The sequence below is a fragment of the Brachypodium distachyon genome, chromosome 4 (genome assembly GCF_000005505.3).
Source record: "Brachypodium distachyon strain Bd21 chromosome 4, Brachypodium_distachyon_v3.0, whole genome shotgun sequence".
NCBI lineage: Eukaryota > Viridiplantae > Streptophyta > Magnoliopsida > Poales > Poaceae > Brachypodium > Brachypodium distachyon.
The window spans coordinates 24,459,146-24,473,905 of record NC_016134.3 but is presented as its reverse complement, the minus strand read 5'-3'; the positions used below and the strand labels follow the sequence as shown (position 1 = coordinate 24,473,905).

Here is a 14,760-nt window from a genome sequence, read left to right as displayed (position 1 = left end):
GCATTGGTAAAAAAAATTAAAAAGCATCGAAAATAAAAATGTGAACACTTAACTGTTCCCATTACCGCAAAATTGCCACACCCTTCAACCATGGTGATTGTAAAGGCTGAATGGCAAGCCTCAGGGCGTTTGCATAGTACATTGAACTTGTTGCACTCATTGCAAGGGCGCGCCATGAACTCCACTAGGAAAACACATAGGTTAAATGCAGAACACTCACAGGAAAAAATAATAAAAACGGTGCGTATACTTCAATGATACTTTCTGGAAAAACACAAAGCAACTCGTGATCCGGCGATCTAAAAACGGCGTGTATATCTTATGTAGGCTGGTATCTGCAACAGTAAACAGTAATCAAACAAAGCAACCTGCAATCTAACAACCCCTCTATCGAATCACAGATGAAAAAAAAAAGGACCAAACCCTAGACACACGTCCCTGCACAGACAGAGCGGTGCTGGGGTGGAAGAAACTTTACCATGATCCGAGAGCTGGCGGAGCAATCTGGCAAGACAGGCGCAACACACAGGAACTCCGGCGACGGTTCTCCCTCTTCCCGCACCCCGTCCCCAAACTCGAAAGCGAGATAAAAAAAAAGGAAACAACACGTCCTCCCCGTCAATCAACACCCCCGCCCGCCCGCCATCCCCCGAGGCCCGACGAAAAGCCCTGAACAAACGTGGCTCCGAAGCCCAAACAGAACACAGGCCGCATACTAGCCTGGCCAGAGGAAAGAAAAACAAGCTCATGAATCTCCGTGCACAAATCTAAAGTACTAATTAGGGGAGGGGGTGGTTTAGTCCCACCTCGCCCGTTTAGAGGCGCCGTCATCGGCATAAAAGGGTTCGGCCACCCTCACAAATCAATAGCAGCGGCTCTTAGTCTGTTGCATCACCTTCAGCTAGTACCTTCTGAGACCTTCAGCGCTGATGCTTAAGCACCTCAGTGGGTACTAGGACAGGGTGGTGCGCCTATGGGGAGGCCGAACTTTGTTTTTTGGCAATTATTTTCAAGTATCCGTCGTGAATTAATTTTGGTGTAACGCCGATCTTCGATAGTAACATATGCTTGTTGATGTTATGCAGGAAAAGGATTCAGATGTCGGCGGTTAGGAGGAATTAATTCATGCGAAAAGCCGTCACGTCCTCAATGCACTGGAGTATGGTGCGTACGAATACCGTTACAAGAGGATGTTCGCAAACGACTTCAAAAGCATGGTGCAGCATGCCGAAGACACTGGTCGTGTGTCTAAGAATACACAAGGCGTTCGGCGTGTTCTTAAGGAAGCTCGAAGCCCAAGAGGTGGATGCGGACACTGAGCCTTCCAAAGAAGAAGGTGAGGAAGGGGAGGAAGAAGGGGAGGAAGTGAGAATCGAACCATAAAGTTTTCGTCGTATTTTATTTGCTATTACTGAATTGTGGTGGTTTGAAACTGTTTAGTAGTTTGATTGAAGAACATAAGTATCGTTAAGTTGGTTGCATGAGCACGTTTCTATGAATGTGGTGTTTATTGAACCGAAGTTATCCAAATCATATCATAAGTGTTGTTCTATTTGTCGTGTAATTGCTATGAATTGTGCAGATACTATGTAGCTCCTAGAAATCATTAAAACTGTCTTACATATATAAATCGATGAAAGTGTCAACGTTTAACCCCCTACTATCGGAAAAAAATTTGGTACCCTCAACTCTATACGGGATATTAATCTCTCGTTTCTCGAATATCAAAATCGTATAAATTTACTATTTCAACTCTACTAAAAGAGGTTTTAGAATGATGATGTGGACATTTCGCACAAGTGGCAACCCAGTCCCCATGAAGTACTCCCTCCGATTCATAATCCCCGACACTTCTTATGGGTCAGAGGGAGTATTTAAAAGTAAGGGAAAAAATTTACTTATTTTTTTACAATCTCTGAAATATTTTTGAGAAATATTACTGACGATTCTAGGAATTCTGGAAATTCAAAACATTACAATTATCCTGAAAACTTACATTTGGATAAAATTACAATTTTTCCTTTATCTGAAACTTATTTATTTTCATTAAGTTCTTTTAAAAATTTGGTTTGTTTTCTACTCCTTCCGTACCGAATTAACTGACATGTATTTGTATAAATATATATATAAATCCACGCTAGTTAATCCGGGACAGAGGGAGTATTTTCTTTTTTTTTTCTGATGTGTCGTTTAAAGTTTTCATGAAAATCTGGATTAAATCTAATTTTCTTGCCCATTTATTTATTTTTCTGAATCTCTTTACCATTGCCTTTACAGTAGTACCGTTGCTGGTCTCGACCGTACACATGCGATTCTAGTCCTGGTCTGGTGGCAACTATTTATGCTGCACAACAATAAAAAAAAGGCCTGGATCTCCAAATCCAGTTACAGAGATCCTCTGCTAGCAAGCTCCTAGCTTAGGAAGGAGGTGGGAAAAAGCTCCACCGTACGATTCTCAAAATAAAAAAGCACCACCGTACCATGAGTCCATGAGGGGTTCTTACAACAGGGAACAAAATGTTTCCCTGCTTGCGTCGTCGTCAATCCTATATTCCTATGATGCAGGAGGGACAGACAAGGACAGGATCAAGGATTGCAACACCGTCTCGCTTTCCCCAGACAGAAACAAAACGAGGTTAATTAACCAGGGCGGCACCAAACACCCACGACGCTAATTAATCTAAGCTAAAAGCAGATATGATCCGGCTCGGGATTAGATTAAACTATAGTTACGATCACGTTCCCGAAGATCGCCCTGCTAGCTGGCCGGGATCCGAAGCAGATACTCGTACCTGCTGAAAATCGTTTCCTTTTGTCGCTGTTGTTGGAGTACAGAACAAAAGAGCAGGAGGAGGCTGCTTTCCTGCAAAGCCGATCGTTCGGGAATCAGAATGTCGCATTCCATCGTTTGGACGCGGATCTCTTTTAGATGGAGTGCTTCCGATCTACCTTGCGGTGGCTATGGCTTCATCAGGTGAGGAAAATGTGCTCTGTTTTCAGGTGGAAGTCTAGCTAGCTGGCGGCGGGTACGGTCTATCTACGATGTGCGGTGCCTACTGAGATGGCGACGTGTCGTGGGTGCACCGTAGTGCACAGTTCGTGCCACTGTGGTTGGAGAGCCTAGAAGCGCAGTAGATATTGTTGGACCAATCATTTTCCTTTTATTTGTTTTGGCTGTGTCGGGCTAACCTTTTTCATTTTTTGGGTCGTTGGATTGGGATCCTGGCCTGGTTCATGTGTTGGAAGTCAGCATGGTTCATGTGTTGCAAGTCAGCAAGGGAGACGGACTGCCACGGTGGGATAACTCATAAAACTCAAGCGGGCGTTGATCGAACGGGTATGTTAGGTAGCCCATATAAAAAAAAAATCATGTGTGGTGGGTTTCCAACATCTTGGGAGTTGGTATGAGAAGGGAGAATATTGCTTCTATCATCATCCTAGTCATCTCGGAGCTTTGGAACAAAAGAAACGCAAGGGTCTTCGACTATGCCGCCTATTATTTTTACAAGATCAAGAATGCAGCTCGCAATTACTAAGCATATGAGTAGTATTATCCCGGAGAATATGTTTTTGTTGTCTTTTTTCTTTTTTTCCTTTCAACCTTGTTTGAACTCCTTTTTAATTAATGAGATGAGGCGAAAATGGATGTATGTTGTGTTGCGATGAAATGTTGCATTGGTTTTTAAAAATACATCCAAGAACCTTGCAACATTTTAGTCATACGCAGGTAGCAAAAAAAATTATGTGTATGGAACAACTCCTCGTTTGTTTGTACGAACACTTAGAGAAAGGGTCGGAATATATGCAGCAAAAAAACAAATGCTTGCAATATTTAGACATAACGTATGCATCAACGAAAAATACGTTTGCACATCTCCTCGCAACACACCCAAAATTGTTGCAGTATAACTATCTTGCATATGCAGCAAATAATTTGAGTATCTGTAGCTTGTCGAAACACCTTTTGCAACATTAAAACTGTGAAAATCACCAACCTTGCAATATCACTCATCTGAGACATCATTTTCGCCAATTCATACTCCCCATAAGAGCTTGTCAGATAGCCCCATACCCATTTTCCTCAATCTCGAAGGTTCAATGGTATAGATTTTGAGATCCACTAGCTCTAAAATCAGTCAATCCACCGTGCAAACTTCATGGAGGAGAATGAATAAGAGGAAGGGGCGCCTTCATCCACAGTTGCTTGTCCGCTGTCTACTGCGATGACGTAGCCGTCATGGTCGCACATCACCTTCCAAGGCGGTCGTCTCCCCTCTCTGTCCTCTATTCGGCCTGAGACAGTTGTTGCTATGTGCGCTGGAGTTGGTGATCCAATCGTTTTTACTTTGCGGTGGCAAGGATGTAAATTACAAGGAAACCGTATGATCAAGGTAGATCTAACGGTCCGCAACGTGAGAGATGAAAACACTTGATCAGCCGGCTGATAAACATCGTTTTCCAAAAAATGATTGCAGCATGTCCCCTATGTGTATGCAACAAAACATGTACAATCTTGCAATATGTAAAACTAACCTTTGCAGCATTGAAAAATCTAAAATTAACTAACTTGTTTGATCCAACATTTTGAGACATGGACCTCACCATCTTGGGCAAGCTCGTGACAAAAATCCAATGGATCGAGGCCTCGTTAGAGATATGACCACCGTGGACGGTTGGACCCATTCCCGGTGATGAACTCGTCATCGTAGGCTTGATGTGTGTACTCAAGCTCCACCATGGGTCATCCGTGGTGTTTCAGAGGGGCTGTTGTGAAACAATGTGGGATGCGGAAACATTCGGACAAGGTGCTACAGGCAAAAAGTTGAGGCGCTGCAAGCAAGGAAAGAGCTCGTGGAGGTGGTGTATGTAGAAACTGGCGGGAAAAAATATATGCTCCAAAGAGACAATATAAGTAGGCCCATATAAACGTGACTACATGATATCCATACGTATGCATGTGGTACCAAGTGCATACGCATAGTACAGGGCAAAGGGATGTGTGATAAGAAGTTAGACTACGTGAAGCGGCCTACACATATGGCAGCAAGTGAACGCAGGAGATCTATGTCACAGTACACACATGTCAAACTAATGAATGTAGTCTACACACGAGTCCTGTGTTTTTGCTTCACAGCCAGGGACGGAGCCACAAAATTGAGGGGGGCGAGAAAAATCAAAACCGCAAAAATGACCTGCATAAAAGATACTCCTTCCCATTAATAATAAAATTTTCGAATTTAAGTACAAATTTAGTACAAAGTTGTACTAAATCTGAGACACTTATTATGGATCGAAGAAAATATAGTCTTGATATCAGCATAGCAAATAGAGTCAATTATAAATAATAAAAATATAAGTGCAGTTGAAGAACCAAATCAATTTTCTAATCTGAAGACAGTTCGGTAGTTTGTTCTAATGGATTTTCTAGTCTGAACACAATCGATCGAATGGATCAGCAACATGGTAAATAGCCAATTGGCACAAATATGCACTCTCAGATGGGTTCAATACAATGACTAATCATTTCTACGTAACGAGGAGATAGTTGGGGGGGGGGGGGGCGAAGCCCCTCAGCAAGCCCCTCAGCACCCCCCCCCCCACCCCCCGTCTCCGTCCCTGTTCACAGCCTTAGGGTCCATTTGTTTGGACTCCAAAGAGCTGTTCCAACAGCTTCCACGTCCTAGAAATTGGAACCCAAACAAACACCAAATTTGGGGCCGGATTCTCGTAGTCGCTCCCGTGGAGCGCTCCACCCAAATGCACTACGAGCGAGAAGCTGGGAAATGGGTGCTTCCCGCATCTACTGCCGCTCCAAATCGGCCATTGTACCGGAATACCCTCCCACCAATTCACATATTACGTACAAAATGCCACAAAATGTTTCACCATCTATTTTTCTTCCCAGCCACATCCGGACTCCTGAGCAGAACCCCGGTCAAAATATCTCGCCTCTCACGCGCGATGGTGAAGTGGTGAACTAGGGTTCAGAACCTTCCCTCACCGGCGCCGCCTCCAGCAGGTCTCCCTTGCTGCCGCCGCCGGCGGCCGACCTTCTGCTACCGACGGTTGGGTTGTACAGTAGCAAAGCTGCAAAGATCCCAGAATACCTGATCGATGATGTGGCTTGTAGCGCTAGATAGGGTGCTTGCTAATCGAGGTTCAGTGTACATGTGTTTGTATTTTGTCCAAATTCTCACTATTCTTTGATGTATACTTGTTTAGATGGAACCTGTAATACAAAATAGTGATTCATATTATTACCATTTTTCTAGATGTGGTGCTATTGCACTGTCACGATGACCATAAATTGATAATATATTATTTATTTTATTTATTGCGGTATGTATACATTGTATAATGGAGTGAAAAGTTGATATTTGCAGAAAAACAACTCTTAAATCAATAATTTATATTTAAACGGTACAATTAGCACAAAAATCCAATCTACAGAACTATAGGGTCATTCATGTCATTTCAGCACATTTCACTTGTAGCTACAGTTGCACTAGCCGCCGAAACAAACAGATATCAGACAGCTCCAACCTTCCAGCCGCAGCTGATTCTAAAATCTACAGCCGTAGAATCTGCAGCTGTGAAGTTCCAGCCCAAGCAAACACAACCTTAGATAGGCTGATTGTACTCCTATGTTTGATGATCAATAAAGCTGCTCACGGGTTCCTAAAAAAAAAAGAGTGCTGCGATCGATCGAGCGGATGCTACACGGGCACGCACGGGGCGAGCGAATGGACGCATCCTAAGCAGGCTTTCGGGAGGCTGACGGACGTGCGGACCAATCGGACGGTGCTGCGCGTGGCCGATGCAGCGACCCGATCGGCCGACGGATATTAATAGTTTCCCTTTCATTTTTGGATCGTTGGATTGGGATCCTGTGTTGGAAGCCAGCAAGCAGCAAGGGAGACAGACTGCCACGCAGGGATGAAACTCAAGCGGACGTTGATTGATCGAACGGGTAGGTTAGGTAGCATCATGTTGCCCTGATTTGTGTAGTGTCGTGTCGACCGATGTTTGACCTGACGGATTTTTCTTTTTTTAGAACAAACGGATTTTTCTCTTTTTTTTTAGAACAAACGGATTTTTCTGTTTTTTTTAGAACAAAACGGATTTTTCTGTTAGACTCAGCGTATGAGGTGAGTTTTTTTAAGGCCATCTAAAGCCTCACCAAAGTGCCCCTCGTTTGCTGTCTTCAGCCAGAAAAAAAACTGGGCTGGCCCATTAAGGCGCGGAGCTCGGAGGTGTGACATTTACGTAGTGGACGCTCGAGCTGAGCTTTCAGGCTCGCGTGGGCTCGGCCTGGCTCGAGCTCGGTGCGCTACATAAAAAGACCGAGCCAAGTCCGGCTCTTGGGATTTTTTCTTAAAAAGTCTGCCTCTTGGGCACGTTCGGCCTCCGAGCCGAGCGAGCCTAGGTCATTGAAACAGAAAAGGCCCACTTCCTCGTCTCCATATTCTCCACACGTCCACAGGATAAAGACACCCAGCCAACCCCAATAGTTCAAAAAAAAAGACACCAAGCCCAGTCTAGCCCGTCTCGTTTAGCCAAATGTCCCGAGCCTGACCCAACCCGAATCCCTCGTCTTCCCCCCAATTCGGCCGAGCACCCGGAGGCCGGAGCCGCCGCCTCCCGCCACCTCCTCCCTCCAGCAGCCGCTGCACAACGCTCTATCTCGCCCGCCGCTGCTCTCCTCCCTTCCTCCGGCGAGGACTCGCACAGGGCAATGAGCGACAGAGCACTTCCTCCTCGGGTTCAGGCCCGGCCGTGGGGGTGTGCAGGCGGTGCCCACGCACCGGGCCTCCAAATTTGGAGGGCCCCCTGCATATACAGGCCTACTATATACATGTGTTCAGGTGGGCCGGCCCAAAGAGATTTGTAACTCCCGATCGTGACTCCTGGCCGATCGATGGACTCCCCGATCGCTGTTGTGCGCCCGTGCTGTTTGTTCCCAATGCCCCGAGGCCGAAGCGTGACCGAAACCCTTAGCCTAATCGCCTCCCTGACCGATCGCGAGCCAAGCAGCCAGCCCTAAGCTGCGCCGCCCCTGCACTCTGCGCCGCTTCTACTTGCTGCTGCTGCCTGCTGTGGTCGGGGCAGGGACTGCATCGCCATCGTCAGGAGACAGGTGAACATCATCTTATCAGTCCAATCCACGCATCCAGCCCTCCCATCTTTAATCCTAATTTATTTCAAGCTTGTGATTGTGTATTCATCTAGTATGTTAAATTTCAGGATTATGAAGCCATCGTCGTCTTGAATTAAAAAGTATCCATCCGGCAGTGAGAAAAGGAAAAGGAAGAAACGAGACGAGGAGATGGAGATGATAAAATGGCAGAAAGGATCCATAGATAAATATTTAAAGAGTAACACGAGCACGTTCAACGTAGCAAGAAATCCAGATGAGTTTTAAGTATAACTTTTTGATATAAACACAATTTTTGATTTATTGTCAGTTTTTGTGGTGAAATTTTATATATACGTACATTAGTTATCATTATTATATTTTATTAAGAGCCCCGACGTAGTCCGAAGTCTTAGTTTCGCACCAGATCCCCGAAATCTCGTGACCGGGCCTGATCGGGTTAATATGCAATAGGCCTTATTGCCTAAAGCTTTCCGTTAAAAAAAACACTTCCTCCTCGGGTGTCCACGCCGCCATTCAGCCATCTCCATCATTGTCTTCGATTCGATTCTCCGGAAGAAGCTACCGGCAACGGTGGCAAGACGAAGAAGACGAAGGGCAATCGGTTCGGCCATCTAGAGCAGTTCGCAAGTGTATACCCGTGTATGAATGATTGCCGTCGTCGGTTGAGCAGCCTTGTTGATGTTGCGTTCGTGTTCAGGCAGACTGCCGGAGCTATGTTGGGTCCAACCTGGGCCATGGCCCGTCCAGGATTTTTGCGGGAAAAAAAATAGTAATGCTACAACTACGGCCCAGCCCAGCCCAGCCCAGCCCAGCCCAGCAGCAGAAACCAGGCCGCTGCCCTTGTCCTTAACGATGCCTCTGCTGCGCCTCCTGTTCGCCAATCGCCCGCAGCCAGGGGCGCGCTGCGGCCTTCCGCCCGTGCGCTGCCTCATGACTTCGTGAGGACGACAATTGCAGACCTCCAGCGACGGCTGAAGCCAGCCAGGGCCGCCCCGCGCGCCGCCGCCGCCGCTCGCCATCGCAAGCTGCCGTGCGCCCGCTGCTCCTCTTCCCCAATTTCTTTTTCCAGGTGTTTTTTCCTTCTTTTCCATGAATATGTTTTCACTTTTAGAAATTGCAACAGCCATGGGGAAGATAATGCATCTTCTATCTACTAGTGCCACCTTGATTCCTAGAAACAAATTCAGAGGATTCAAAGCTAAAGATATACTGTATGTGGGATGGTGAAAAAGTATTACCCAGCAGATTTCCCCCAAGATATTTATGCATTGCAACAACAGGTAAACTATTTTGTTGTGGACGCTTCCAAAGATGAAGAGTTAAAAAATATATCAACCTTAATTGATCTTCGTCGATGCCTTGTGGAGACAGGAAGACATACTATCTACAATCTGATTGAAAGGCTGTTCCGTTTGCTCATTACTCTCCCGGTTTCTACGGCGAGTGCTGAGCGTGCATTTTCTAGTATCAAAATCATTAAACAAGGTTGCGCAATAAGATGGAAGATGATTATCTTGCCAATAATCTGTTAGTTAACATAGAGGGTGACATTCTGGAGACATACACCTATTAGGGAGGAGGTTTGCAATGAACTCAATATTCTCACAGAAGGCCCTCTCGGACAAGTACTTGGTTCTGCCGGCCCTGGTGGGCGCAGACAAATCTGACTGTTTCCGGTTCTTAGTGGATAGAGTATTGAAGAGAACGTCTGGCTAGAAGGAGAAGATGTTGTCGATTGGGGGAAAAGAGGTCCTGATAAAAGCTACTTGCCCAGGCCATCCCATCTTATGCAATGTCGGTCCTCAAAATCCCGAAATCCACTTGTAAAGGGATAACGGATGCAATGTCTCGATTCTGGTGGGGTGACGACGGCGATCATAGAAGGATGCATTGGTTTGCTTGGTGAAAGCTCTTTATTCCGAAGAAACATGGCGGGATGGGCTTCCGGGATATTCACTGCTTCAACTTGGCTCTGCTGGCCAAGCAAGCATGGAGGTTGATTGATTCACCGGAGTTGTTTTGCGCTTCCATCCTTAGACCCAAGTACTTTCCGGATGGCAATCTCCTCAATGCAAATTTAAAGAAAGGTGCCTCCTTTACGTGGCAGAGTATGATGGCGAAGTGAGGACTCTGAAGCTCGGCGTTATTTGGGAGTTGGCGATGGAAATAAGATTGATATATGCCGTGATCCTTGGGTTCCTGGATGCTCTGCTAGAAAATTCTTAGACAAGGGACTAATTCTTTACTACTGTAAACACACAGTTTACCCATGATTCACCGTCCACTCGTTGTGGGCCGTCCATGGGTTCAGAATTCAGATCCCTCTTGACCTAGCGGCGTGGACGACGGCGGTCGCAGGTCGGCAGGGGTGATGGCGACGGTCAAGGCGGTAACCGCATCTCATCTCTTCACAAATCTTATCATCTCCCTCATCACCCCCCATCGACGCCCTCCTCTCAACAAAACCGCCATGCTTTTCCATTGCTCATGGGCCATCAACGACCCATCCCTGAACCCATGGGTGGATCCAGGATAAAAATTAAGAGGGGGCAACAATGTGTTCATGAACTAGTCGGACAACTGAGAGTGGGGGCAGCTTCTCTATACCCAAGCTTGGTACAAAGGGAGTGAAAAAATCGAGAGGGGGCAGCTGCCCCCACGGCTTCTATGCTGGATACGCCCATGCCTGAACCGCCCCCTCGATCCCGGTTCTGAGTAGCGCAAGGTAAACTGCTTCTCCATCTGCGCACTACTCAGTTCTTCTTCTTCTTAATTTATTCACCTCTTCAGTATGCACAGATCGATTTGGATTGGCATGGCATGTTCCATTGATACAGGGTTCAGGTGAGGAACAAAGGGGCAGCGAGGAGAAGAGGGGGAGATGAGGCTGCAGCAGAGAGGAAGAGGAGACACTGCGGCCGGCGGCCGGGCGGAGGAATTCAATGTTGGGGAATTATCCACCACCTCTTGATTTTAACTTGGTACGTCTCTATTGGCCGTAAGCAAGAGGACACTGAGATAATATATGGAATTGCTGTTGACAAAGATATGAGCCACTCACAAATGCCAAAGAGAATTGAGGATGCTAATATTGCCATCTTGACCTGCCCATTTGAGCCCCTGAATCCCCAAGACAAATCGTAGAAAATTTCCGGACTTTGCATGAGCAAGAGCAGAAGTACTCTGATGAAATGGTTCAGAAATGCAAGGTAAAGGCCTACAAAAAACAGTATGCTCTTTATGGTAGAACAAAATCATTTCCTTTGCATGAAGTGTATTCATTTTGTATCATACCAGGCTGCATGTTTGATTCGGTCAATAGGCTGCCACCATGTTTGTTTTTTTACATTCTTGATGACTGGCTCAGACCTCCAAATCATCTACTCCAGAAATAAAGGTCTGTATTCTTCTTTTCGCTGTGCTATTGAGAAACTGATGTCCAACCAATTACTAAGCTATGTGGAACTACTACCTGCAATTTCAAGAAAATCACCGCGTACTCCTTACACTCCTGAGCCTGCCTTTTTAGTTTTTACTATATATAAATAGGAAGATGTTCCCATTTGTATCCTGAAGCTTGTATAATGGTTAAATATAGATCTTCGGCTCAGAGCCATATATCTCTACGTCTAGTTTTTTGTTTAGCAAATACAAATTAGTTCATGTGTCTTTTTAGTTTGAATAATACAGAGCAGAAAAAAGGAGTCTCTTTTCCTCTCAAGATGAGAGTAAGTAACCACAATTCTTCTCTCTTGGTAGCAATGTAAGTTTCAATCACTCAGTTATGGTGCATATAACAGTAATGAGCATGGGCTGAATGCAGGAGCAGCTTCGTATTTGCTCAATATATTTTCTTTGGATGCTTACATTGTCACTTGTTTTTTTTATTTATGCTACACTTTACTTCTTAGTAGTAATTACATAATTTATGATTTTTCTTACATCTATTAAGGGAAGATGCCGAGGGAAACCCTAAGGACACTACAGGTTATGTTGAGGCGGATTCCTATGGTCAAATATATTAGCAGCAAATATTTACGTTTTTAATGTCAACATTGTCAATATAATTGTGCGTGCTCCTTTCCTGTTTATCTGATTACTCTATGAAATACAAGGATCAATAATTAATTTTATGATGGCATAATGATCCATGGTAGTGTGTTCTCTACTATTCTTTGATTTTATATTATCAACTCCATATTGCAGAAGTCGTCCTTTTCTGAATATTTAGGTTTTTAATGTCAAAATTGTCAATATAATCTTGTGTGCTCCTTTCCTGTTTATCTGATTACTCTATGAAATACAAAGATCAATAATTAATTTTATGATGGCACAATGATCCAAGGTAGTGTGTTCTCTACTCTTCTTTGATTTTACAATATCAACTCAATATTGAAGAAGTCGTCCTTTTTTCTTTAGATTTTGGCATTTCAGGACCATAGTAAAGATTTGTTTCATAAGAAAAGAAATAAAAAAGAGGTTGCGAACCTCCAAACCTTGTGCAGTAAATAAAGCTTAAGTCTAAAGAAAATCCGATCAACTCATCTCTATATTGGAATCCCTTCATGTCTTGAGCATATTCAAGCCATGAGATATGCATTGGGAGGTCAAAGGATTTTATTTCACCTAAACGATGCACTCAAGGTAGCGCAAATCAGCTGAATGATGATTTTCTTTCAGGCGTGGTATATTGGTGACATCAATCACCAATAGGTGTTCCAATGAGCCCAGGTGACTACCACTACTAAAAATCACTACATATATTTTTATTTTATTGTTCTAAAGTCCGAGACAATCATACTTGTGTTCTTTGGCATCATATACAGTTCTACGCTCATGGGATGGTGAAGATCAATCATGTACGCAGTGAGAAAGCAAAGTTTTGGTATGCCTGCATACGAAGCTAGGCGAGGAAGCAATTTTTGGTACACCTGCTCAAGTACAATGGATATGAAGCGGAAGACACCATGCATCAGGAAATAGATAGTCTTATAAAACAAGTTTTGTTGTGTTCTTACTTTCTATACATGTAGTGTTGAACTATAGCTTTTAAAAACTCATTTCAAGTTGAAGTGGAGTTTCAATATTTTGGAATACCATCAGGCTATTTTTTGTTTGCATCTGAAATTTCACATGCATTATGCGTGGTGATCGCCATATATGAGAAGTAAGGGCAAGGCAATATTTGTCACAACCGGTCAGTACTTGTTCATCGATTATAATGTCCGTTTGATCAATGTGTATTTGTGTGATTTTGTTGTTCCGTAGTAAGGCACGGGCACCTTGCTAGTTACTGAATAAGGTGTCTGATCTCATAGGCCCAAACACGGGGAACTAGGATGAACAACTTCTTGCACAAATCTTCTGGCCGGTGGATAGACAGCATATAGCTGGGATTCCCCTTTCAAACAATCTCACGGATGATTTTGTTGCTTGGGATTTGACAAAGAATCATGTGTTCTGGTTCGGTCGGCCTACCATGCGGAATGGAATCACCAACTTGGCAGAAGATGCTATGATTGTGGGGGACAAGGGGCGCTGGCTGATCACCCTATTTGGAGGAAGCTCTGGGATCTCAAGGTCCCGGCAAAGGTTAAAATCTTTATCTAGAAAACACTCCATGGAGCCATGCCGTGCTTTGCTGTGCTTGCGGATAAACATGTCAAAGTAAATCTGAAATGCCCACATTGTGAACTTGGGCCTGAAGACATTGCTCATGTGCTTTTGGTTGCCCGCGTGCACATGCCATTTGGAGGGAGCTGGGCTTGATGGATGTTATTGCTGAGGCTCTGGTGTCGGATAGAGCTGGTCCAGCGATCCTTGAGAGACAGTTACAGGAGACAGCGGCGATTGCAACCTGGCACAATTGGTGGCAACGTCGTCGGTTTGTGCATAACGAATCACAGATGTCGGCTACAAGCTCTGTGTTCCCTATTATTGCTACGGTTAGCAATTTTACCACTGCTGCTTCGAGTAAAGCTATGGCAAAAAATGAGATCTGGATTAAAGCACCGGCTGAGTGCGTTAAAATTAATGTTGACGCCAGTTTTTCTGAGGACACTCTTCAGGGCTCAGTTGGGGCCGTTATCAGGGATTTGGCGGGAGAATTTGTGGCGGCTGTGAATGAGAAGCTGGATATTTTTGCTGATGTGGTTATGGCGAAGTTTCCACAGTCTTGCTTGGAATGGAGCTTGCCATCTCCATGGGATGCTCCAAGGTTGTCAGCTGTGATAATGCAACTGTGGTGGAGATGCTGAACTACGGGGAGCGCAGCTATGGCCCGGCGTCAGCCATTTTTTAGGATTGCTCATTTCTGTTGAAGGACTTTCAGAAGATCTCATTTGAACACTGCAGACGAAGTACCAATAGTGTGGCCCATGAACTTGCTCGTCAAGCCAAATTCTCGCCGGTAACTCCTGGGTTGACACCCGCCTCCTTGCATCACCCCTCTTATTCTCAATGATGTAAGTCTTGTTACTTTGAATCAATAAAGGGGTTTTTGCTGTCCAAAAAAAAAGAGACGGCCGTTAGTTGCACAATATAACTAATTAAATTTAAGGCCCCCTCAAAAAATAAATTAAAATTAAGGCATGCAAGCACAA

General features: G+C 44.7%; 1 long non-coding RNA gene across 7 annotated transcripts; it reads left to right on the top strand.

Annotated features, from left to right (window-relative positions):
• Positions 1-9,042: 9,042 nt before the first annotated feature.
• On the top strand, positions 9,043-13,278 carry LOC104584578. Of its 7 annotated transcripts, none has more exons than XR_002960480.1 (4): positions 9,043-9,227; positions 9,316-11,367; positions 11,456-12,889; positions 12,985-13,278. It is a non-coding gene; the product is annotated as an uncharacterized LOC104584578 (long non-coding RNA). The 7 variants fall into 7 exon arrangements; XR_002960479.1 differs by having other exon boundaries at positions 9,043-9,438; positions 9,530-11,367; XR_002960483.1 differs by having other exon boundaries at positions 9,043-10,883; positions 10,996-11,367.
• Positions 13,279-14,760: the final 1,482 nt, after the last annotated feature.